The sequence below is a fragment of the Struthio camelus genome, chromosome 1 (genome assembly GCF_040807025.1).
Source record: "Struthio camelus isolate bStrCam1 chromosome 1, bStrCam1.hap1, whole genome shotgun sequence".
Taxonomy (NCBI): Eukaryota; Metazoa; Chordata; class Aves; order Struthioniformes; family Struthionidae; genus Struthio; species Struthio camelus.
The window spans coordinates 23,598,979-23,625,089 of record NC_090942.1 but is presented as its reverse complement, the minus strand read 5'-3'; the positions used below and the strand labels follow the sequence as shown (position 1 = coordinate 23,625,089).

General features: G+C 36.6%; 1 protein-coding gene across 4 annotated transcripts in view; it reads right to left on the bottom strand.

Annotated features, from left to right (window-relative positions):
* The window catches only part of GRM8 (glutamate metabotropic receptor 8), a 345,111-nt gene that overhangs the window by 162,719 nt on the left and 156,281 nt on the right, over positions 1-26,111 (bottom strand). The window lies entirely within an intron of this gene.

Genomic DNA, 26,111 nt, shown 5'->3' with positions numbered 1-26,111 from the left:
TTGTGCTTATATATGAAAAGTTCAAGCTGTCCTTCAAATCTAAATGGTTAGAATGACTGTAGCTTGAAATAAACCTAAAGCAAATAGTTTTATTTATAGTAACATTTTCTAGTTGGATGCACATTTTTCTTTGCACTTAAGCATGTTTTTGTAAACAGATCATTTAAAAAATGGTTCATGCATGCACAGGTAGAATTGTGATACCTTGTAAATGGGAATCTATTTGAGCACTTAGAATTGCTACTATACCTGGCTTTCCATGAAACACTCCTATTGCAATGGACTCAAACAATGAAAACTAAGCCCATTATTTTATGACATTCAGAAAGAATGACCTATGTTTGTTGAACTGACAGAAAATAGAATGCTATTTTATGTTTTCAGCTCTGGTTTTTGAAAACATCCCCTTCATTGCAATAATGAAAGTATGATAACTTTATATAATTATCCTTACAGCCTTATTTTTAATTTAGTTTATGAAAGTAAGTGTAACTGAAACTAGAACAGGGTCAAAAGAGGATATTTGGATTACTAGGGAAACAGAAGATGTTTTTGCCAAAAGAAACTATCAGAACTTAGCTTGCTTAGCCTGGCAATGTGAAAAGGGATGGCATACGAATGCTCTCTATAATCACAACAGGACAGGAGGAAGACCCGAATAAGGTAGTGGACAATACTGTCACAAGAGCAAAGGGATATAATGCACCATAAATAAAATGGAAAATTAGATTAGATTAGGTTAGAAAAAAAGGGTTTTCAGCATCTAGAGGAGTTGAGTTTGGAGTATTCCAACCTCTTCCAATCCCCCAGCCCCCACCAGGAAAAAACAAGTAATGGAGACAATTTTGTTGTTGCAAACACACAATTACATTTATGAATTAGATTCTATGATCTAAGTACCTGTATTAACAGGGGACTTAAATCAATGACCCATAAGACCTCTTCTAGAGGTTTTCTCCTACATAGATATTTTGCTGATTGTTATGAGAAATTGAGGACTGCTGCCATGCAACAGAACAAGAACTCCTGTGGAAGCAAACAATAAAGTAACATCAGGGAATAATGTAACATCATTGCCTTTAATGTATATTTTTATATTTTGAAATAGCAAAATGTCATGTTATTTTTGAAGAAAAAAATTGTGATGAAAAATGTCCTTGTGATGATTATACATAAAGCGTCTGGCTTATAAAAGCAGAAGGAATTCAACATCAGGGCTCACTACACAAGAAAGTGCATGGAACAGCCTATTCTGAACTATAATTTTCTACCAGTGCACTATTCCATTTTTCTTTGTTTTAGCTAGGCTTGACAAGCTTTTCCAACAAATATTTTTTCCATGGACTATTCACTGTGTGAAATCAGGGTCTGCTTCACAAAGAAAATTATGAAAAATGTCAGGAAAAATTAGTAAAACAAGCATATTTTCATATTTTGATTAGGGTACCTCAATAGGCTTCTTGTTCCGTTACCTCACTTGCTTGTAACTGTGCATGAGCTAGTTTCTGTCTCATTCTCTCTCCCATGATGTGCTGGGCCCATAAAACTGACATGATATGCAGACTCTCCTTATTCAGTTTGGAAGTTTATGATATAGACCAGTGAGAGATCATATCAATATTGATATAGAATGGATTCTATGTTCTACCAGTAAAAGGGGAGGGGAGCAATAGGCACCTCTGAAAACATTCCCATGAGGACGTGTGACAGTAACCTTAAAGTAAAATATTTACGGATTTTAATACAGTATCATCTTTTCCTCCTGCACACCCCTGCCTGAAGCCACTCTGGACACTTTGGTGGCTGGAACACACCAGTCCACAGCAGCCATCCATCTCTGCCTGCCTTCCCATTCTTTATATAGTCATATACTAGCAAGAACTGGGACCCTGCCCAAAAGCAGAATTGGGAGCTAGCACCAAACTGCTGCTGTATCTATAGTCAGAAAGCACCTCCTGGCTGCAGACTCTGCTTGCACACGGACTCATCGCTTTGAGATGATTTATGTGGTGCGGGGAACACACATACCGTGGTTTGGGAATCTTATCTAGAAAATGAAGTTCTTAAGGAGTCTCTAACAGATTGCTCAGAACTTACATGTACCCTGTTGCATTCACTCCATCAGCCATAGCTGCTCAACACTGCAGCACAAGCCCGTCCTCCTGTTGACCTGAGATGGAACAACAGAGGTTTCCCATACAGGCACCGACAGACAAATCCTTAAATGTGTATTTAAACTGTGAAGAATTCTTCACACTCTTATAATGGAAGGCACATGTTTAAATCCTTTGTTGAATTTAGCCCTTAATAAACAACAAATTCAGACTTCAGTAGTAACTGATGACAGCCGAAGAGCAGACCTCTTTGTTATCTCCTCAGCTGGGCCAAAGCAGAGTTCTTCAGCCATATTAGTCATAAACTATTTTTCTTTCACTTCCTGCATTTTTCACAGCATGCTTTGCAACATGAAGAATAAATCTGCCCCTTCCTGTACGTGTTCCTGTTCTGAGTAGTGTCAGCTGTTGTATCAAAAAAGGCAAGTGATCTCATTCTATCAAAGACTGTTTATTAACTAAACATCCTTTATAGCAAGATTCTTATGCCAATATATATGCATAGGAAATAATCACTATTCACTGCACTGAAGAGCCAAATGAACATCGTTGCGGTACTTTTTTTTATAGTATTGGAGATATTTTTGTCCACTTGATATATTTTCAAATCTCTGGATAAGGCTATTGCAAGGTTTACAAATATATTAAGAAAATCACATGTTCCAAAGACCTAGATTCTTCCTCCTTTCCTTAGCCTTTAAGCCACCTGATACTTGAATCATCTTCTGCAAGGGCTTATCAACTAGATTCCTAGCTCAGGCATCCTCTTTAAAAACTGACGACAGGTGGCTGTCTAGTTTTCCGGTTTACTCCTGTCCTCACAGTTGAACAAGCTAAAAATAAGAAAGCCCTCATTTTTCTCGTTGTCTATTATTACTCAGGTCCTTCAGGGTTTTTTCCCCTCTGCAATTCTACTTTTTAATCCATGGATCTTAAGTTAATACTTTCTTTGTCTATGTAGAAAACACAAAACCTACCCTAAACCTACCCTAAAAGCTTCATAGTCTTTAAAACCTTTCCTGTTTTCTAAAAGAAAAACAGGAAAGAAGGAAAACAGGTACACAGAGTTTATATCTGCTTTCTTAAGTGTTAAATCCCTATATTGCTTTGAGTCCTTCTGTGCGCCTCAGTTTTTTTGAAGCCCAATAGCCATCTATATGTGTCATGACAGGGATGACACAGGTATTAATTTATTGGAAAAGTCTTATGATGCTTGTGAATTACTCCCCAAATCAGAAATTGTGTCCTTGTGTCTGCTGCTTACACTGATTAGTACCCACTGAGGAGAACTCCTCTCCATTGGCATTATTAGACTTCAAATTGACTCCTACAGCTTTGTGAGAAAATAATCTCCAGCTCCTGAGAACAATCAAAAAGCATAACCATAGCAAGCCTGTACTCTGCCATCTTCTGAAACCTGTGATTTTCCTTGAGAATAAAAATGCTCAGTATTAAAGATCATTTTTATAATTAGCTATAGCTAAGGCTTAATTTAGGAAAGAAAAATGTTAAATACTTGATTAAAAATAGGAAAAACATTTTTAAAATTGTAAATATAAAATGCACTATCAAGACTTCACAATCCGCTAGCTTAGTTCTGCTCCTACTTTTTAACTAGTGCATTCTTCTCTGTTACGAGATTTTGGCCACAATTCCACCATCTGCTCCTGAAATTTTACCTCCCAGAACTAATCTGCTTCGCTGATCACTGTACTACCTTAACATCTGATCCAGGAAACGACACCTGCCCCATTCAGCCCAGGTTCACTCAGAATAGACACTTCTGTGAGTAAGCGTTCTTCTGTCAAAGATATTCCCCCCTCTTTGTCTTTCAAACTCTATTGGTTTAATCAGCAGGACTGGCTGTTTATATTATATAAACTCTTGCTGGAATCTCATCTGTCTAAATTAAGCACCTAACTGCTACCTTCAGCTTATACAAACGAACCCTCCTACAACCAGTGTCTGAGCTACCTATATTCTCTCATTAGAAGAGATCGGTTTATTACAGGAGTAAGAACTGCTGTCGTAAATTTAGGAATCTAAGTTATATTCACAGGATCTTCAAATGCAAATGGATTCTTCATTAACAGAATAAATAACTTTGGCATTTATTTAAAGAAGATTGATTTGCAAGGCAATTAATATCTGGGTATAAGTAAATTGCATACGTTAGGTGGAGATAGTCCAAACTTCTATTGGTCTCCTCTTTCCCTTTGGAGATGGTTTACAAAAATGCAGTTTCAATAAGCAGGACAGTCCTCTCCGTTGTACTTTGGATTAGGTTTCGCTTTCCTTTCTTCCCAAAAACATCCTTGAATTTACCTATCCACCATGTAAGTTAGAACATACTTCCTGTTCAGACTTCTTTGCAAGAAGCACTATTTTCAGAATTATGGCAAAAATTAGTAAGTCAAGCAACATGGCTGTTATTAGGTTCACACATTTCAATTCACTGTGAGATCTTTAAAGAGTCTGCACAAGCAATGCTAACAAAACAAATGACAGATTTTAGACCCAATATATTCTTCTTGTCCTCAAATTTTGTGAACATTCTAGGTCCTGGACATAAGAGTTCAGAAGTTGTATTGTTGTACAACAAGTTGTTTGTATTCTAAAGTAATTTCCTTGTCAATATCATCATTGTTGATGGACCTGTGATCTAAAACATTATTGCAGGTTTGTTACCGGGATGACAGGTCACTGATTTCCTCTGGGAGTAAATGGCAGCCATTATCTTTTACAGCTTAGGCTTTTTCAGGATTCAGCAGATGCATTCATCTAATTCTAAGAAGAGGCCCATATCAATGAGAATCTTTAAACATTTTTGCATTCCTACTAAGATCTCTTTATGTGACGTTGCATAAAGTTAAGTTTAATCATATCTATATGAAAGTATGATAGTTATATTTCTGCACGGTAAAGCCCAAATAAATGCTAAGATATAAAGATAAATGCTAAAGAGTACCTCTATTTCATTAGGTGGTGCACAAAACCAGTACAAAAGAGGCTAACAGGTTCTGCAGCACCATTGATTTTTGCCCTTGTAGAAGTGAGCAGGACAGGACAGAAAGTGACTGAAAAATTATTGTGATGGCCTCTCAGGTTGCCATAACTCTAAAGCTGGAACTGCCTGTGTTCTTCCTTTAAAAGTGACCAGACTAAAGACATTAAAATGGCTTGCAACTTCTACTCAAAGATTTATTAAAACACACACTACAAGAAGTTACTTTTACACGCCCAGATATATGTAACACGGTGAGACAGAGTAAAATAAAAGGGTTTGTATACAAATCTCTCGCTAACTGTGCCTTGCAGGGCAAGTCCTTCTGTTCTTGTTTTCTAGTTCCGTAATTTTTAGCAGCTTCCTGGACTCCAACAAACTCTACACAGTCTGATCAGGATCCCCAGCAAAATCCTCTCTTCTGCAGGAAGGGTCTCTGCAACCCCCTGCAGCTTTTCTTCCAGCTCCCTTCTTTTCTCAGGAGTTTCGCAGCCTCCGCTCCTGCAGCAGGATCCCCGCTCCTGGCTTTTATCACTCCAGGGCTGTCCTACCTGGCACAGCAGAGTCTTCTTCCCCACGATCATACTCAACTGCCCCCAGGGAAGGAGCAATTTCCCCTCCCTTCTGCTGGTACCATGACACCACTACTGTAGCAGCCTGAGCAATTCAAATGGGCAGCCTTCCTGCCTGCCTGCTTCTTAAACATATTCTTTTTTAACAAAGGGTGGAGGCACACATACAATAAAGTGCTAAACAAATAGTACAACAGGTGCCATTTACCACGATTATACCCAGTGACTGATGCAACCTATGTACACCAGTACAAGTTGCATGACAGGCTACCACACTTATTTTTTTGAAAATCGACATATCATTGGTTTCTTTTTAAGGGTGGAGAGAGAGGAGAGCCACATTAAGATTGACTGTAGGAACTCAGCCACAGCAGCAGTCTTGTGCAAAGAGCAGTCACCTGTTCCCATTAAGTTTCCAATAGCTTGGAAATCCCTGCTTCTCACAGGCTGGACCTCGTTGTTGGAGTAGGAGCCCATTTTTGCAAGGACATAAGAAACTAATTTACCTTTGTGCAAGCTGAAGCGCCCTGTTTTACAACAACCAGAAAATGCTCTCTCATGAAGCAGCAAGCTGCAATCAATCAGTGGTATCTTCACTCTGAAAGGAGCAGGGCTTCTCTTGACTCAGAAAGATATGAAGGGTTTGGGGGAGACAGGGGTTGTCAGCACTGAAGCTTACATCAACACACGGGCTGTGCAAAAAGAAATTTAGACTAGCTCTAGTTTATGCTTGTCCAAAGCAGCAAAAAGAAGGCAACAAAGATCATGACCTGCCATATCTTTCTTTCTTCCTTAACTGCACCAGAGCCACACAAGAACATGTTGCCCTTTACTGCAGGCTATCCTGCAAACTAATGAGCAAAACAACTGCACTACTAGAATATGCTAAGCTGATACAACAAATTAGTGGTATTTATTTTCCACTTAAACCAATTTATATTTTGCTCTGAAGGCTATTTTGCTGAATAATATTTTAAGGAGCCCATGGGTTTTTTAAATTGCTTTGAATTTAAATATTTGTTTTATGATGAGAACTTTTATTATTAAAAATAGTTTTCTTTTTTTTAATCCCAGCTTCATTTTTTCCCCCTTAAACTGTTTGCCTCTTTTGTGTTTCTATATGGCTGTAAAGATGAGTATGTTATTATTTTCGGAGAGCTTGCTTTTTATATTCTTTATTACTTAGCTTAGTTTCTTAATCTTTTTTGGAGAAGTTTGGGTGTTCTTTTCATTTGCAGGTTATTTATTTTTCCCTTGTACAGTATGTTCTGTACTTCCAGACCTGCTAGATACAAGTTTTACTAAATTATCTCTCCTTAAAAGTCCCCTCCTTTAAAAATATCCCTCCTTAAAACTTGCTATTACATGCTGCAAAAGCAGAGTTTCTCACAAAATACATTAAAAATATTCATCACAGTCTCTCTTTCTCTCTTGTAATCAGATTGTCTTTAAAAAGGCAAAAATAACTGCTAATATTTATAAATGGAAGGGAATAAAGGACATTTTATTCCTAATAGATAGCACATATTTTTAATTAAATGGTAATAATGTAAAAATGCACACTATTTTAATATTACAGATGGAATTGCAAAATCTTGCTTATGTATCAGTTGCCAGATTAACTAAGCAATTTAAGAAAAAGTGTAAAACTTTAATATTGAGGGTATATTTCATTTTTAGTGACTATTTGTGTACGAGACATTAAGACGACTGGCATAGTGTGAAAACGAAGTTTTATGTTTGCAGTCCAGAGTCTGTCTATGTAGTCACTGTAAGTGAAATTTACACAAATGCAGATGTCCAATATAAAGGGCCCCCACACCTTTTGTCTATTTACCGTCTAAATTTCCATGGAGGAAAATAAACCTTCTGTAAAGGTGATGTCAAAGTACCACTTTAACTCTATGCTGCAGACTGGTGTTCCAACTACAAGAGAGGGACTCCCCTTCATTTGCACATTAGACAGCCGTATGTCCGTGAGAAGAGTAGGTATGAGACAGAGGAGGTACCAGTATCTTGACCTATTTTGTTCCTGACACTGATCAACACCTAGCAAGCAAAAAGCAGTTAATTTTCCCAGTTAATTTTTTGCCACAAAGATTGATTAGTTAAGTTTTCACTGGGGCCCATAAGCTGCATCCTTCCTGAATGTGCGTTCTGTGCATTCCCTACCGGAAAATGGCAACTGTAGAAGGCACCTCCAGCAAATTATTTTTGATATATTTCTGGAGGTATTTGTTTCTCTTCACAAATCATGAAGGCATCTAGCCAGAATGATTCTACCCACCTTAGGCAGATCTCTAGCGATTTCTTTTCACTTTAGACCCATTCAGACAACGTTCATGTACATTTTGCATAACTCAGAGGCTTAGGTATTTAAAGACCACCTAAAGCCTCAACTTAGTAGGTCTGCTCACAGTCCTTAGCATTTCATGAAAATCAAGTGTATTAAAATTCTCAACTTTTAAAATAGAACATGAACCTGAAATGAACCATAAACTTTCCAAAAGCCAAAAATTATATCTCTATTCCAAAGATAATACACTTTATTTCTTTAAGTATAACACGTCTCAAACCCAAAATGTTTCCTATCAATAACATTTGGTTCAACCTGGAATTGAAATTATCAATTGCATTCATGGAGCACAGTTTATAATTACGTTCTCTTTTTCAGATCTTATTCATCAGACAAGCCAGCTATAGCAAACTCCACAAAGGGCTTTATTTTTGTCGCTCTTTTTGCACATAAATACTGTGTTTGTATTTACTTCAGATACAAATGGTGCCACCTGCTCCTCTTAGTACCCTGACATTTGGTAGTAATTAGATGGACTTGCATATCAACAGCAAAGTAATACAACGTTGTACCCCGGCACGGTTACCATGGATTCTAATGCACTCGGCATTCCACAGGAAATTTAGCAGAGCACGAGAAATAAATCTATTCCTGTGTGAACCTGCACCAGTTCTGCGACAGTACTAAGCTACATCCTCAAGGTTTTGCTATATCCAGGTGTAAATACCATTACTATTTCTAAATGTTTGTTAATGCATTCTACCATTGAGTCACCATGTACGTGAAACACAATTGCAAGTCAATTGTAAGCCCGCTGACACTGGTAATGGAAACAAGTCATGCATTCAAGCTGTAAAGGAGAATGCATCTCAAGTGAGAACAGTCAAAACATTTCAGACTTGTAGAACTGTCACATAGAATAGTTGCAGTGAAAATTCGTGCAATTTGTTCCTCTTCAAGCCTACCTAAATGCACCTAATTACTGTATTCTAAGATCTAAAAAACATGGGCTAATCCAAAAGTCACTTCTACAGAATGATTTGCCACAATTCAATAAACTTTATGGATCAAGGATCCATATGAGAAGGAGAAGGAGGAGGAATAGATTATGGAGAAAGTAGAAGGGGACAAGAAGCTACTAACAGAGAAATAAAACCATCAAATAAAATGGAAATATAAGAATAAAATTATTTCCTTTCTCTTTCTCCCTTCCTTCCAGTGAAATGCATATAAAGCTACAATTCCTCCCACCTATTCCAGGATACAATCACTTCGTTTTTAAAATTTGAGATGAGTTGGTGCTATCTGTCTCAGGCTTCAGCCTCAGACATTGCTCGCGTTTCCTCCTTCCTTTTTCAGAATCATCTGGATTTCTGCCTTCTACAAATCTTCAAATGTGGGAAGAATCAAAATTCTGTGAGAGTTAAAGTTCTTTAAGAATTGTGTCTAGCCACTGATAGCTCAGAAAAGATGATATCATTCAATATCTGAGTTACAGGATCACACATCCTGTGTTATCTGAACTAGTTTATCTTACAGACTAATAAACATAAGTTTGTAACGTTATCTGTCACCCTCACCCCAGGGATGGAACAATTTGATGCAGTGCAGGCCAACACACTGAAAACAACGGAAAATTAAGAAGGGATCCACCCCCCAAAGATGAAAGCATCATAGTGCAATATTGGGAAGCGTGAAATACAGTACACATTTCAAGGATCCTGAGCAGGCACAGGTTGCTAACTCCGCACCAACACCCTAGGTCTCCTCACAATTGAATTCTAATTAAAATATTTAATCTTTAAAAGATAAATCTCATTTGAGAATCACTTCATTAAGTTCAGGCATGTAAGTTACATAGCTCAAGGGAAGTGGAAGATAGGTCAGCCAGCAGTGAAAGGTATAAAAGCCTTTCAGGAAGTAACAGGGACATACTGGCCAGCCACTGTCTTTTAATATACCACTGCATTCAATGGATAAGCAATCAAACAGGCAGACAAGATGTGGTTTGGAGCAAGATAGACACACCTTGCTTTGAAGTAACAATTCTTCTCCCCTTCCTCTCCCCTTCCTTTTTTTTTTCCCCCCCCTTTTTTTTTGTGAGTAAGAATGGATGATGGGCCCAGGATTATATAGCACCGTTCTATTCACAAGCAATCACATTAATAATAAAAGTCATATCCTAAAATATTACCATTCTGTCTATATTTGAAACAGCAATCAATAAATCAGCTGTCACTTTCTCATTTGGGGGAAAATTCTATATCTTTATTATCAATAACTGAAGTTGCAGTGAAACTACAATGTATGAATACAGTGCATGCTTTTCAAAGAGCAAACCCCAAGGTCCCCAAAAGGCCTTACACACGGTAGAAAATCCATTGATCTGACTGGAGACTTCCCCTTGCTTGGAGCTCTGAAGGCTGCTCTGCCTTCTCAATCAAGGATACTTCCCCTCCACCAAAGTCCACAAAGACATCATTTCACAGCTAGGATGAAATCTGTGTCCATGTGCACTCCTACTGTTGGCTGCTCATGAACAACTGAGAATTCGTCTCTTGTACAACATGAATACTGAAGAGGAAAGAGGTGCCTGGTATGGCTGCCCAAGAAAAGGCTATCAATCAATAAGAGGGGCTTGATTTTTCGAGATGTCAAAACAATGGATTTGTTCCCACAATTAAGAAAGAAGATTAAGAGATCTTCTGAACAAGAAAAGCTTTGATTAAAGCTGAGTTTTCCACAACTATCAATATGTACTCTGAATTAGAGAAAAACAATTAAAAACACAGCTTTCTTAAATGAGAATTTGTCTTGAACCAGAATGAACTTCTTTATTTGAAATGCCACGATCCTGCTAAAGCTTAGTCTTTCAGAAATGTTGAGTAGCATAGCCCTGCAATATACGTGCAATAATTTGTTATAGTTTTTAATCTCTTTTTTTACGCAGTTCATAGAGTCAGGATAAGAGACATGAATGCAGTAATTTTTGAAAATAAATGAAAATACCAGATCTATGCTCTCTAGTGAGCTTCCATCTCTCTCAGTTACTGACATCGCTGGATCTCAGGAAATAAAAATATGTTAATGGGTGAGCATATCCAGCCCCCACTTGACATGATGCTACTCTCTACTTTCACATATTAGATTTAGAGCAACAGATTAAATACATAAATAAAAGTATTCGCTTGTGAAAAATCGCCCCATAGAAAGATAAATCCACTGCCTGGAGACATTCAAAACTACTAGACATCAATGTCAACATTTTTTCCTGTATGATTCATCATAATCAGCATGTCTTTTATACACATTGTCACTACTGTTGTCATCATCAGCTATGTGCTAGATAAACATTCTCTCAGATAACTATTCACATACACACTGTACCCAGTCAGTTATTATACAATGCTCAGATAAAAATTATTTTTCTGAGCGCCAAATCATGTGTTCCTTCTCATTCTCTCTCTTTAAACTATAGACTTATTGAGACACTTCTACAGAGCCACTTTCCACATGAGAATGCGTTTCCATTAAAATAAAAAAAAATCCCCCCCCCAAAATATATTCACTACTATTTTAGTTTACTCAAGAAAATCAGGACTATGCTGAAAGTGCTGTTTTGACATTTTAGAACTGAGTCAATTTGGAGCTTTTAGTTACATGTATTTAAATTTCATGTTAGATAATGTAACGCACTATAGTATTTTAAGTGATGTAAAATAAGTTTTATTTCTCTTTTACTGAGAATTTAAGAATGGTCCAGTTTAATTTCAATTCAAAATGTTAAAATCCTTTTTGAAATGGAAGACTGATCTTCTCTGCAGTTCTACTTCTCAAGAGGATTTGCTGAATAATAGATTAAGAATAAAGGTTTTGACCCTTATTGTATTTTTTTCCCACTTTCTGAAGTAGGTCCTGAATGTATAACAGCAGTCACTGGAAATGCTTCGCTGCCTTCAGCAGTTTAGGTATATGATCTGAGATTAGCAATGGGGGAAAGGGTACCTGGCAAAGTTCCCCTGTGGCCGGCCAGGGCCTTTCAATATACCAAAAGGCCCAACCCCAAGACCAAGCTTCGGCTCCCCTTTCTTCAGACAGCCTGTTTTGACTCTTAATAACTCCTCAGGTATTCCACACCCTGGCTTAAGAGTTTCTATGCTGAATTGAAAACCATTAGCTTAAAGATGAGGGCAGGTGAGAGGAAGGAAAAGGGTACACATTTTGTTCAAAAAGCATTCTCGATGGCCTTGCACAGAGATAGAGATGACAGTGGAATTAAGACAGAGGGAAGGGAGATTTTACACACTGAGACTGCACGCACACCACGAAACGTGCACACGCATGCTGCACATTGCAGTGATATTTAAAAATGGAACACTTGAGAAAGCAGACCTGTATGGATGCCAAAAGTCAGGAAACAAGGTTTTATTCTTTTATCCATCATCCTTTTGAAAGGAAAATAAATCACATACAAGGTTGAAGGACAGAAAATTTGACCAGTGAAAAATATTAATAATGCATTATTTCCAATAGCCACCTACTCCCTAGAGAGATATCATAAAAGGGCAAAGTATAAACACGTAAAATTACAATTTCTTTGGGGAACTGGGCATGGAATATTTTTTACAGAAGTACAAAATATACTTAAGCCATGTTGCATGTTGTCATAATCATTCTTAAGTGCTTACATCTCTGAGATGCTACTGATTTCACTGCAGTCTTGCACAGGTGCACAGGCAGGGCCATATGGCCGAGCTTGCAGGATTAAAGCTGTATTTCTAAATATTGCACAGCAAATCAGTTCAAGGCATAATTATAGCTGAAGTGCTTGACCACAACATAATTAATTTCCGCACCCTCTGATGAGAAATAATTTACACTAGCACTCAGGATTCCATTTGAGAAAGGACTTTCAAAAATGAAAAACCTAATCAAAAACACACTAATAAATGAATGTACTGAGCTATAGTTAAAATTCACATAGTCTTATAAAAGAATTATTAAGGACTTGAACAGCACTAACCAAATGCCTAGGAATGACAAATGACATCAAACTAGGTGGAAGATTAACGCTGTATATTAAAGAACACATCAGGCAACATGTTAAAATTTAACCATATCAAAAAGTGCCACAGAATTGATCTCCTTGATTAGTCAGAGAGCGTGAGAGGACTATACTGTCAGCCACTCAACCACAATGGCAGCAGGGGAACTGAAATGCTACCGAAGAATGCTACTGAAGAAATAGAAAACATGATAATTTGAAATTTCAGGTATCCACATTTCAACTGAGTAAATACTCATAACGAAGCATGAGCCACAGATACCATAAATGACCAACAGAACAACAAAACTATGAACACCAAGAAAAGAAATGACTTCTTTGGGTTTTACCTGGAAAAGCGCACCAGATCCCATTCCAGGTAGGACTACAAATGAGCTCTTTTGTAACGGGACCAAAATGTGATCAGATATGCTATCTTACTAAGAGAGAAGAAAAATAAATAAATGAAAAAAAAAAAAACAGAAAAACTGAATATAAGAATATTGAATTTTTAAAGAGAAAAGGCAAGGAAGGAAGCTGCTAAAAGCAAATTAAAAGGACCAGTCAAAAATCTAAAAGCATACGGATGTTTTTAATTTCACACATTTAACTGAATGTAAACATAATAGCTATGATCCTAAACATTCTAAGAACAAGAGTCAACACGATGCAATATCAGAATGAAGGTGGAAGAAAGAAAGAAAGAAATTTTTTAAATTGTGAAACTATAAGAAATTTAAAAAAAAAATTTCGGAAGAATGAGAGTCATGCTCAAATGACCAAGCCAAAACAGAGGATAAACTTTGGAAAATAGAACCACATAATAGCAGACCAAAAAGGATTTTGAGGAGCAATATGTATGGCAGTTCCCTCACAAAAACAATTTTCCTTTCATCAAAACTAGAGATTTCTGTAATTCAGTATCATTAAAGACAAATTCTTGGTTGGCTACCCTTGACCCCTTTCACAGGATATTTAAACTTCTTGTCTCTATTTCAAGGCTCTGTATAAACCTGTCTTTTCCTAAAGCTCTCCTCATCTTTATCTTACTTTTAAGATCTAAAACTCTTGTGTTCTGAAGTGAAAAGCAACATAGCTTCCCTTCTGATCATTCTTTTAAAGCTTTTCTTTTCCTATTCAGCCTTTGAGTACTGACCTCTTTGTGATTTTCACACAAAATCAAGTTATTACTCTGATTTGGAGGGCCATATCCTCTCATATCTCATACCTCTTCTTTTCAATAAAGTATCACTCATATATAGCATTGAAGACTTGGCCATTATACCTCCTTTGCGTTTTATCCCTGTGTAACTGAGCTGGAATATCTATGGTCTAGAGTCCCAAAACCTGTTTCCTTTATTATCTTCATAAATTAAATGAAAGAAAATTTCATATAGGAGTAAGTAAATCCAGTTCGGATAACATGGAAAGTAACCTTAATACTCATCTGAAATTCAAAACAAATCTTTTGTAGACCTGAAAGTTTCATACTTCAGTTTCCAAAGGTATGGGTCAATCAGAGGCAGTGTAAAGGAGCAATGTTTATCACAGAGCTCAAGGAGAGGCTAATATCCCGGCCGTAAGTGCTTCTGCAGAAAAAGCGCAAAAGCTACAGTATAATATGTAGATATATTTTCCCATTTTCCTGAAGGTTGTCAGGTACCAATCTTTACAGTCTGCACTATCCTACTGCACACAGAAATTGCAAATGTAAAAGACTTTTGCATGCTCACTTCCAGTTCTGTTAGTTCACACGAAGACTTGTACAATCTAATGCAGTAAATTAATCATTCTTTTATATTTTTTCTCTCCATTTGGAAACATTGCTGTAATTACAAGTTTCTTCCAAAAAACAATGGATATGTATCAAAAGTTTATTAGCAACATGCTTCATATGAAATTTCCATATTTGAACTCTTATTTTTCTGAAAAGTTAGAAAGATATATATCCAGTCTAATTAACAAATGAAAGAGATGACATGAGTTCTAACAATGAAATCCATGAATGTCTGCGGTTCATTTATCAGTAAATAATGAACAATTTATGCAGCAAATTTAGCTTCCTTTTCTCTTTCCAAATTGTGTGAGAGCCATTTGTAATCTCATGTATATTATTTATTTGGAATTACTAATTATGTAGTCTATGATTAGTTTGCAGTCTGTACATTTTTCTTTCTGCATAGCTTTATCTAGAATTTAAGGTATGTTACATATCCCTCAGAGATCCAGAATATCCCTAGGGATGCAGAGCACATGACATCCTTTTGTCTCACAGTCAGATAAACCCATTTTGCTTTTCAACTTTGCAAACTGCTTTTCTCTATTGCAGACTTTCGGTTGGTGCTACCATTTCTGTCCCCAAAGTTAAAAAAAAGAAAAATCCAGCAATCTATACATACGGACAGTTTTGTCATATTTTCAGATTTTGTATGTAATATATCTTGCAAGACTGTTCAGTGAATTGTAGAGCTTACTCTGTCACTTTCCTTACAATGTTTCTAAAACTACCACTTTTAGAGTCTCAGGCTCTGTTTCAATATATAAAAGGAGTAAAATGAATTTGTTTCTTGTTTGATGTAATTTCAAAAGTCACAGGAAAAGACGATTTAAAATGTTACCTTGAGGTGTTTCTAGTACTGGAAATGATTGTTCATTTCAAGATGAGAAAAAAGTTGTTGATCTATACAAGAGTCACTGAAGAACTGCTCTTTCAAGAATACGGCTCAGGAAAAAGCATACCAACAGAACTGAATAGTGAGAGTGAAAAAGAGTCCTTATTTTCTAAGCCAAACAATGCTTATGTTGCACTTAAATTCCACTGGACTCCTCTGAACAGGTTTATGATGTGTGCAAATGCCAACTCATTTTTCTTCTTCTTTTTTGCTTGAAAGAATAAAACAGTAATAAAAGGTGCAAAAAAAAAAGTCATAAAAATGCGGTCTCTAGCCCAAAGACTTGACAATCGAGCACAAGAAAAAGATAGGGAACAGACGGGAAGCAAACGAAATCTGAATAGCAAGATAGACAGTGGCCTCGGCACACCACCTGCCCCATGACTGCACAGCTTTTATAGCTATCTAAGTCTTATTTTGCAGGCTCAGGTGGAATGTATGTTGTGCATAGACCTTTCCCTTCATAATCATGAATTATAACTAAGAAAATAACAAATCAATCAAGACCTTCCTTAGTTGCCAAAACTTCAATAAATGCAGAAGATACAGTAGCAGAACCCCACGGCATTAATCACTTACTGTTTACTGATGCAGCTGAACATACCACTAATGGAAGCAGACCTCATCCCACAATTTTACTTCAATAAATTGAAAGAAACTTCTTTTTCACTGCATGTGTAGCATATGAGATCAGAACACCAGCTGCTTTTGTCTCAGTGACAGATCATGTACATTACACAGACTCATCAAAGATTTTAAAAGCTTAATTTGTCTATCTCCTGGGATTAGCTCATTTTAGGATAAAAAGATCTATGCTGGAAATATTAAATGTTTCATCTGCAAATAAAGCTTAAATATAAACCTGGAATATAAACCTTTGTCAACAAGTTCCCATTAAATGTTTTAGATTCTTCAACAGTATATTGCATCCTGAAAAGCTATGATACTATCTAATGTTCAATAGGGAAATCATCATATATTCAGATCTGTGGAATGTTTGCTGATAATCTGTGTAGAGTTGGCTGCCTTTCCTTTGTTTCCATGTATGAAAGTGCCTTTAAGGAAGCTAAATTACTGCTAAATATTTAAGTAATATAGGCATAATCAATATAAGCAAATTATCACCAGGAGCTTACATGAACTGGGAAGGCAGATATCTAGTTGTTTTGCTGAGCAGGTGGTGATCCATGCAGCCATGGAATGAGGTTCATTTCATCTGAGTTGAACAATATAAAGTGGGCCATCAAGTCCAAATTAGTCTTCTAGGCTCTATTTGCAGTCCGTGAAGAGAGGCAGGCATCCCTACAGGTTGAGTCACACCAGTCTAAATAGCTTACTAAGATATGTGGAGGTTGCCTGCTGGAAGTTGAAGAATTAAGTGAATCCTCTCTCCTGAGCTCCACCCAAGGGCCATTCTACAAGCCTTAAATATATACTGGTCCAGAGCTAGAATTTAGGTCAAAACCATTATGTCTAGCCATGTTGTTAAACTAGTATAAATTCAATATAACAAACTCTTGGTTGGATACTGATTTTAATTGAGGATACTTGTTCTTCTCACTGACCTTTCATAACAACCCTTCATACAAAAAGAACCTATTTCAAATATCGGATGCAAATATTACTATGAAAATATTGAATTATAATTGATGCATTTAAAGGGTACACTTATCCTTTAAAAGCTAAAATTTGACCTCCTTTTTCTACACTGATTTATACCATAGCCAATTATGTATACCCCACTGATTTTAGTGGGTTTATTTTTGCAGTGAAATTCTACTCACTCTATTTCAAAACATCTGCTTTTGTTTACAGATGACCACTCTCAACTCCCACAAAAGGTGACCAATTACTTATAAATTACGGGGATTACACAGGTGAATAAGTACTTGTCAACGTATGGGAAAAGTTCATGATATAAAAGTGGCTTTCACTAAGTGTTTTCATTGCTGCTTCATGTCATTATGAAAGCCCTGAAACCACTTAATTCTCTATACTAAGTATACTATAAGTTTAATATAATTATAGCCAATAAACATTTACTTGGGATATTGGTTGTAAGGTCAGAATAAATTGAAATCCTTTTCAATATCAAACATAATTAAACAGTAGAAAGATCACATAATTTCCTTTAATTATACCATTTTATTTTCCTTTGTGGTCATATCTGTTTTAACCTGTTGATATCCTGTAAATCAAGTATTAACTAACAGGGAAGAGGCTGTTTAGTGGGAAGTTCTGCATCAACAATTTATGATGTAATTCATTCTGTATCCCAATGTATGTGCGAGATGACATTTTTCTACAGTTACAAAAGAGAAAAACAAGCTTTTTTTGGATATAGTGAGAAAGTGCATTTGGTAAATTTAAATATATATCTTGAATCACTGCATACTCCCAGAATATTAAAAATAGCCTATATATATTAAGCTGCATATTAAATAGACTTTTTTCCTCTCTCAGAACAGCTAATCAATGTAATAACACAAAGTTAGGTTACAGTTAACAGTCTTCCACAAACAAGGACCAAGAACAGTCATTTTTCCCTAGGAACTGACCACAGTGAGAACTCTGTATCCTTATAATTTACTCAGTAGGATCAATAGCACAGGCAGCTGGTTTCCCTTGTCAAACAGGCTCTTTGAAGGTGCGAGAAGGGGAGCTTTTCCTCCTTTCTCAGCCCTACCTGCTCAGCACCTTGTAACAGGTTATGTCCTCTGACCCCCAGCTGTGAATATGGAAAAGCATTTGCAGCCAAATTAACATGCCTGCTGCTGATCTGGCTAATGCAGTTTCACCTCCAAAAGCTTCGTCCAGATCATTTCACCGAACAGTGTCAGAGTAGTCAGATAGTTTGGTCAGAAGAAGCGATGGATGAAAAACCCCCTTTGAATGTTAGCAATGAGTGGATCAGCCTGCCTGACCACGTCCAAGGACACTGAAAATTATGCAGCTAATGGTCATTTTTAAGACTTAAATTATCTTCTATTATAATACTTAACCCTTATTCTAATGAAGCAACCCATCAGTTTTAGTAACATCAAACATATATGCTTATAAATCGTTTTATCTAGACACTGTAACCTGACATTCTTGAAAAACAGCACAGATGTATACGTAAAATAAAAATATTTTTTTCCAGTCCTCTCACAAAGCAAGTTCACAAGAATTTCCTCATATGTTTACCCAGACGGGAAAGCACCAGCTCTCTTCTACCTGAAGGGAGATGTCTAGGTCTCCGGTTTACACAGAATCTGTTCTGTCTTCCCGTCCATAGCAAACGTCTGTTTGTGGGAGAGGAAGAGAGCAAACACATGAAGAAGTACATGCAGGACATTGACTGTCGACTTTCCCTTTTATTAGCCTCTGTCCAAAGTACTGGAAATGACAGAGTAACTTATTACTGGCTTCCAGGAACAAACAGTGAGAACAGATGACGTTCCTAGATGTGCTACATCTAAGTTACCCTATGAGTAACATCAGCTGAAAGTTTTCTGAGGCTATATATGAGGAAGTTCATTTACAAAATTCACAAAAAATGATACTTAAAGCAACAATTCATTCACTAAAATATGCCAGTCTTGCAGAGGATCCTAGCTGGATAAGCATTTCTGGACTCATAAGGTACTAGCATACACAGGCATACGTGTGCACACACATATGCATATTAAAAGCTCTCCAACTTGGCAGCAAGTGTATCAAATTTAAAATGGCAAGATACTCTATTTAAATGCCTATGCAATGGAATATGACTCATAACTTTGTAAAACATTATAAATATAAAATTGATACATTTTCCGACAGAAAACAAGACTTGAATTCCTATTTATAACTCAAATTTTAGAGAAAGAGATATCTAGGGAGTATATCAACAGCAACAACTTCTTTTTTATATTAGAATAAGAAGCTTTTAAAAACTGTATGATTTGTAGATCCATCTAAGGTTGACAACTAAATTGAAATGTAACTATCTACTCGACAGAGTACAAAGAGACTTACAAAATACTAACTGCTGAAATGACAAAATGGAGGATAGCAGTAAGTGAAATGAAGTCAAGTCAGTAAATGGCCAGCATATGTTAGGTCACCTGATTTGACAGCTCCCAGAAATACTGAGTAATATTTATGCACATTAGCAGTTGCTGGGATTAAGTATTATTCAACATGCATCTAGTTTCTGGAATAAAAGCCAGAATTGCCCCTTTGCAAGAGGACTAAATGTGTATATGCTGACCAAATGTAGCTCCAACTATAGTCTTCCATAGTTTTTCAGTCTATCAGACATGGATAGTAGAGAGATGATAAAGTCTGTGCCTGACAGTTCTGAGAGAGAGTTTGATATAAACAAACATTACGACTTGAAGTATAGCTCAAGAAAGTCTATATTTCACTCCTGTTTATTTTGACAGAATGTCACATCCTTAAATGTCAATGACCATTTTGAGACATCAACTTTTTCTTTAGATTTGACTACCCAGGCTTCTGAAATTGGGAAAATGACAAAATCTGCAAACGTGGTGAATTTGTGGCCGACAGTATACCATAATAAAGAGATTAAACTTTATTTAGGTTATTGGAAGAGGTCTCAGTGCCACCTGGGATATGATCTATTGTACTAAAAACAAAAGTAAGTGCTCTCCAGCCCCATATATTATTTAATGACACATGATGTAGCTTGATTTAATGCTGCATCACAGACAGCATGGGACCTTTGCAATGCAGCTGCCTGTAATACACAATTTTCATAATTCTGAGACAAAGTCCAAAGGAGAATAAGAAAGAGATCAGACAAATACAACAAATAGTCTTCAAAGTCTTTTGTGTCAAAGTAGTAAGACGGGCAACAAAGATTTAATGGTCAACTTGGTTCATGCTTATTATGTTGCAAATCTGACTACTGCAGTTTTTACTTAGTGTCACTGTACTTCACAAAATAGCAATAGACATTTTATAAATACCTATAAAAAGTCAAAAATCTTTCTGCAAAGTGGTTATCAGCTAAATTTCAAATGGCACTCAAGAAAACGGCAAAGAATGGCAGAGAAAGAGGAGGAGTGAGGTAATTACCCTTTCTACTCCTGAGGCCCAAATGTGTAGTCACAACAGTGACGTCACGCAAAGGGGGGAGCCTGCTGCTCTTGGCCTGCAGTGTGCTTGAGAGCTCCTGAGCCCTAGTGCTTTCTGGGAAATGTTAACTACCAAGTTGTATAACAAATATTAACTACTAACATGTATAAAATGTGTCTCTGCTGCATCTGTGATGCTTTTTAAAACTTTGTGCACTTCTCATCTAGAAAAAAAAGCACGCTTTAGGAGAGATTCTATGGGAATGGATCTATTACCCCAGTTAAATAGATAGCAATTTGCTGGGCCTTCGGAGGATTCACATTCTGCTTGCGAGCTTTTCAATTTGTTCTATAAATTTCTCAGAACATGGCTGAATACATCTTCAAATAGGTTAGGAAAGAGAAAACATTTAAATAATGTATTTGTAAAATTCACAGATACATGATATCTATTATACTACACTGTGATTTTTTTTTTCACTGAAGTAAATAATCCAGTCTGATAGAGCAGATTGAAACTTGACTAATTTACACAGGTCTCTATATGCTTTTGGAAACTCTTCTCCCATCTCTATTTTTAGCAGTGCAGTCAGTCATTATAGGCAGTTAAAGGCTGATTAGGTTTGCAGAGCAGTTAAACAAAATGCTAACCATACAAAGCAGGGGGAGTAACCACTTCTCTTACTGTAAAAGGATATGTATGGAAGAGCTTTCTTAATTAACATTTTTGCTGAGCTTTTATTAAAAGACCACATTTTACTGTTCAAAGGCTGAAAATATGACAATAAATATAGGCCTCGAAGGGAAGCTATGAGGAAAATTTAGACAAATTCTCAGGGAGACGATGACATCTCGGAATTGAGGGTTACCATTGTATGCATTAAAACAAGACACGCTAATCAACTTCCTTTCATGCTCTACTTCTATATGCATATGCAGACGAACACGCAGAAACGTCTACGTGCATAAGTACCTATATATTTAAAGAGCACGCCTGTAGCACCTCAAGTTAGAATGCAATCAAATGTTAATATTTTGCACTGTTTGTTAACAGAAGCAAACCTGAGTACATTTCATTTAACCTTACTCCCTTAACTCTCTATCTGCAACCATTAAAACTACTTTCCTTTCTCTGTAACCGTGCTTTGGCTCTTCCCAAAGAGTGATGAGGTATACCGTCAGTCCGACAATTCAAAGCAATTTTTAAAATAATACTCTTGAGATATTTTGGTTTCATTTTCAGATTTTTGTATTCATACTTCTGTACATTTCTTAAGAACTGGGAGGTACAGACACGTGCCTTAGAAAATCAAAGCTGAGGCTGACAACTAATAACTCAACACCCAAGAGCTGGAGTTAGTAACACAACACTAGGAATAAAGCTGGTCAAGCTGGTCAATTCACTGTGTTTCTAAATAATCCTAAATCCTGAGCTAGCTAAAATTCAGCCCACTGGTTGAGTCAAATGGGAAGCTGAGGGAATGGAAAAATTCTCCAGGATATTAAACTTGAAGTGGAGCAAGAGGCCTACTCTCTTTGCTACCTCCTGCAATCATTGTGCAAGCCATTTCACTCGAAAGATGCAGTAATCAAAGGATGAACAGTCCCTCTATCGTTAAAATTTTCTGTGGGTTCACAGGGACGAGTGGAAAGCTTATCATCTTCTCGCTTGTTATTCCCACAAAGAGGTTCCCATGCTGAAGAAAAGCTGTTGAAGATCCCTGAAAGGTTCATGTCTAACTAAAGATCTTTTTATAGGGTAGGAAAAGGCCGTTGAATAAATATATAAAATGAGGTTTCCTGTAACTTCTACAGGCAGTTCAATACTTAGTAGTGCACCATTCTTTTCTATTTTAATTCAGTAAGATAAACAACCGTTTTTTGCAAATGCTTTTCTCCTTCCCTGATTAAAAGGGTTTAAGGATAGTGATGGATTTATTGTTTCATCTTTACTAAGTTAATGGCTCAATTTGATTTTTTTTTAATTCCAAAAGGTTGAGACAAAAAGCTCTAAAATTGTCAATGTACTGTTCTAATCACGATGATCTGATCAATGTAAACTCACATTCAGAAACAAACAGAGCCAATAGCAAATCAATAGTAGCAATTACTTTCTCAAAGTTTACATGAATCTCTGCTTTCTGTAAACTGGCAAAAATCAGAAAGCAAATCATCAGGCAGACTCAAAAGAAACTTATTTATTCTATGCATCTCTGAAGTGCAAACTCTTTTAAGAATAAGAAGCAGCAGCAACCACAAATGAACAGTATTTAAAATTAGTTTTTGAATAGCAGCTGTTTTTAAATATAATGTTTAAACCATTAAAGCATTAAATTATCTTAAGCAGTAATCTAGAAGAACAGAGAGTGCTAATAAAGCATATGCCGTTCTATAATTCCTAACCAAGAACAAGGAGAGAAAATCCTACTTAGGAATATCAGTGGCAGAATGTCTGTTGATTTCAGATTGAAAAGAGAGAAATATTCTTCACTATGAAGCATTTTGAGGTATCTTCATCGGAAAAAAAAGTACTTGAAATTAGATTAGATTTGTAGCATTGTGAACGCAGGTAGTACAAATTTAAAATTATATATTAGTAACTGGACTAAACAGAGAACAAGATTATTGGTTGTTTCATCACTGGGAATTATAAATGCCATATTAGAAAAAGATTCAAGTAGCTCTTAGCTAAAATAAATAGAAATGCCTAACAAAACCCATCTGAAGGCTGAAAAAACTTTATACTTAACAGCTTGCCCTTTAATATTTTCAGAGAGGGGGAGCTCTTGGGTTTCTTTCACTGTATTCCTGGCTATTGGCATGGCATATAAATTTAATAATTGGGTGGATGGGCAAAAGACAAAGAGCATCTTATTATCCGCAGTGCCTAGATTAAATAAAGTAGAACTGGGATAAATCTGATTTCCAAGCTCAGTCCTCAAGTCCTGAAATAGATATGGGAATATATTCCTTTTAAGACTTCAGGTGAAATTTAGAGCTGAGAAAATCACCTAGAAGTTTCAGAAAAAATCCACTGGAAAGACAACTTGCAACTGGGATAAGGCAAGGATCAAAGTCTTTGATATTGAGCTTCATCTTTTTAGTTAAATTTAATAGCTCCAATTCACTTTTTTTTTGGTCATTAACTTGGTTAATGGTTCATTTAACCATTATATTCAGACCAGAATTGTCCCTGACATACTGTTGATACATATTTGGTTTTTCAAAGGAAAAGATGAATTCTTGCACGAGATATTCTCTTCTTTAATCTTGAAACAACCAAGAAGATCATACTAGACTGACTCATCCACTTTGGGGGCTTCGGTATGAAGAACCGTGCAAGATTCTGATTTTCACCCCTCCACTCTTTTGTGCATGGAAGACCATGATGACTGAAGGGGTTTGGGTCAAGATGCCATCTCTGCATCTAAGTCTAGATGCAGGAGTCATTCACCATTTTCCACCTGGTGTTTCTGCTTAAATCACAGAAGGGTTATTTTGGAACTTCTGCTCTGATATCTTGATTAGATTTACTTAAAAGCAACATGCTTGGGGTATTTTTGTTATCCAGTCCTTTAAATTTGAATTAGATAAGCATAGGAATCATTCTGAATCATTGGCTTGTTTCAAGTCTGCTGGAGACCAAGTGTCTTTTCCATTCCATTGTACTAAGTCGTATTTAAGTAGCTTTAGCCAAGGGTACTATCACTCAAAGATCTCTTTTTCTTCAGTAGAATTCATAACTTTTTTCCCGTAGGTGATAATGCATGTGCAACCTTCATATGAGACTCTCTTTCTGCCTACTTCTTAATCCCATCTCTTGCTATTATGCTTACTTTCTGGGTGTAGAAGATACGATTTCTTCCTATTTTCCGGCACAGAAAATATAACATACTTTTAATTCATAAAATACACAGCTATTAGTTTCAAATCACAAATAACTTTGAATCTACCGAAATATGGCCTACGCGTTTTAGGTACAACCTTTTACTTGGTACTTCAGATTGACAGACACGATGAGCTGAGACAAATCAGACAACCACCTGTGGTAAATTTAGATCTATGGCAATCTCAAACTATGGCACTTATACTACCTGAAGGCCTTAAAAAAAAGCAACTCCTTACAACTCCTTACTTTTCTTAAAATAGTAAAATGAAAATAATCCCTTCCCAAGCATGGGTAACTACCCAGCCATGACTTACTGCTCTATGAATCAACACCAAGGAGTGCAGGATTAGAGTAATGAGCTATGATTTAGGTCAGTGAGGCACTGAATTTCATCCTTGTTTGCGGAAGCGTAGTATATGGTAAAAGGTAGAGGACAAAGGGTTGTTGTCCAATTTGGGAGATGAGAGAGTGCGTGCATGGCTTCCATATTTCTGTATGAGATATGTGTGCTCTGTGAAGCACAGTGCAATAGGTCTTTGAATCAATGGCACTGTATACATGGAATAAATCTGCTAGTTCTGAAAGTGGAAGACTTTTGATGCATGTGTTTGTAGACTGCACGATATGTCTGTCTGACATTCCTGGAAAAAGTGGGGTAAGGGTGCATAGCCTGTGTCTTCAGAAAGTTTGGAAGGGCATCCCTGTGACACAGACTGCATGCTAGTGTGACCAGACAGTCAGAAATCCTTGACAAAAAAGGAAATAAAAATCTTCATGTAGGTGGATGATATAATTTGGTGAAAGAAAACATCACTAGGAAAATCAAGGCACATGTATGTAGGGCAGAAAACTGGGTATTGTTGCTGCCACTAGTCACAGAGATGGTGGTACCTACCAGCATTGCTGGTGGTGATGGTGGTAGTTAAACAAATGAGACTGGCAATGCTGACACTAGACAAAAAGTATCTATACAGAAAAAGTAATGGAAGCAGTAGTCATGGAAGACTAAAGGTAATATTCTTGTAGTAAACTCTCTAAGGGGTAATAAAAAGCCAACATTTCACAGGTGAGATGAAATTCAGAGCTATGGAAGGGACTGCTACACTATCTGTCATGACCATTCTGCCTAGGTATGCCTGACCAAGCAGGTGCAAGAACCTCAATGCCAGCTCCATGGATTTTTTTTTCGTTCAAACCTGACAGAGTCTTTCAGATTAATAATACAATGTACAATCCTGTTCTTCTCATATAAGGACAAATAATGAGGACATACTGATATGTTTTTTCCTCCACCCTTAAACACAGTTCCTAAACTAAATAAGGAGTTCATGATTTGACCTATCATCAAGACCTCAAGAGTTTCAACAGAAATTTAACTTGTTGTATATATATTTCATGGATAAAAGAATAAGAATTGCTGTTATGTGCCCTTCATTAAAACATGCATATAGACA